We start from the raw sequence: 402 nt of genomic DNA, 5'->3' as shown, positions 1-402 counted from the left end.
TGTGTGCTTGGGCTGAGCAATGAAGCATTTTCGTGTAGAGACCTTTTCTGGAGTTAAACGCCAGCTTTTATGCCAGCTTGGGCGTTTAACTCCAAGTTTTATGCCAGTTCCGGCGTTTAACGCTGGAATTTCTGAGGCTGATTTGCCACGCCGGTTTGGGCCATCAAATCTTGGGCAAAGTATGGACTATCATATATTTCTGGAAAGCCCAGGATGTCTACTTTCCAACGCCGTTAAGATCGCGCCAATTGGGCTTCTGTAGCTCCAGAAAATCCACTTCGAGTGCAGGGAGGTCAGAATCCAACAGCATCTGCAGTCCTTTTCAGCCTCTGAATCAGATTTTTGCTCAGAACCCTCAATTTCAGCCAGAAAATACCTGAAATCACAGAAAAACACACAAAC

The 402-nt window shown here is 46.0% G+C and overlaps 1 long non-coding RNA gene across 1 annotated transcript in view; it reads right to left on the bottom strand.

Annotated features, from left to right (window-relative positions):
• Positions 1-402, bottom strand: part of LOC110273934 (uncharacterized) — a 6,975-nt gene that overhangs the window by 1,022 nt on the left and 5,551 nt on the right. The gene's annotated exons all lie outside the window — the stretch shown is intronic.

This window comes from Arachis duranensis, chromosome 7, assembly GCF_000817695.3.
Source record: "Arachis duranensis cultivar V14167 chromosome 7, aradu.V14167.gnm2.J7QH, whole genome shotgun sequence".
Lineage (NCBI taxonomy): Eukaryota > Viridiplantae > Streptophyta > Magnoliopsida > Fabales > Fabaceae > Arachis > Arachis duranensis.
Note: the sequence above shows the minus strand (reverse complement) of the source record. Positions and strands in the feature narration are given on the sequence as shown.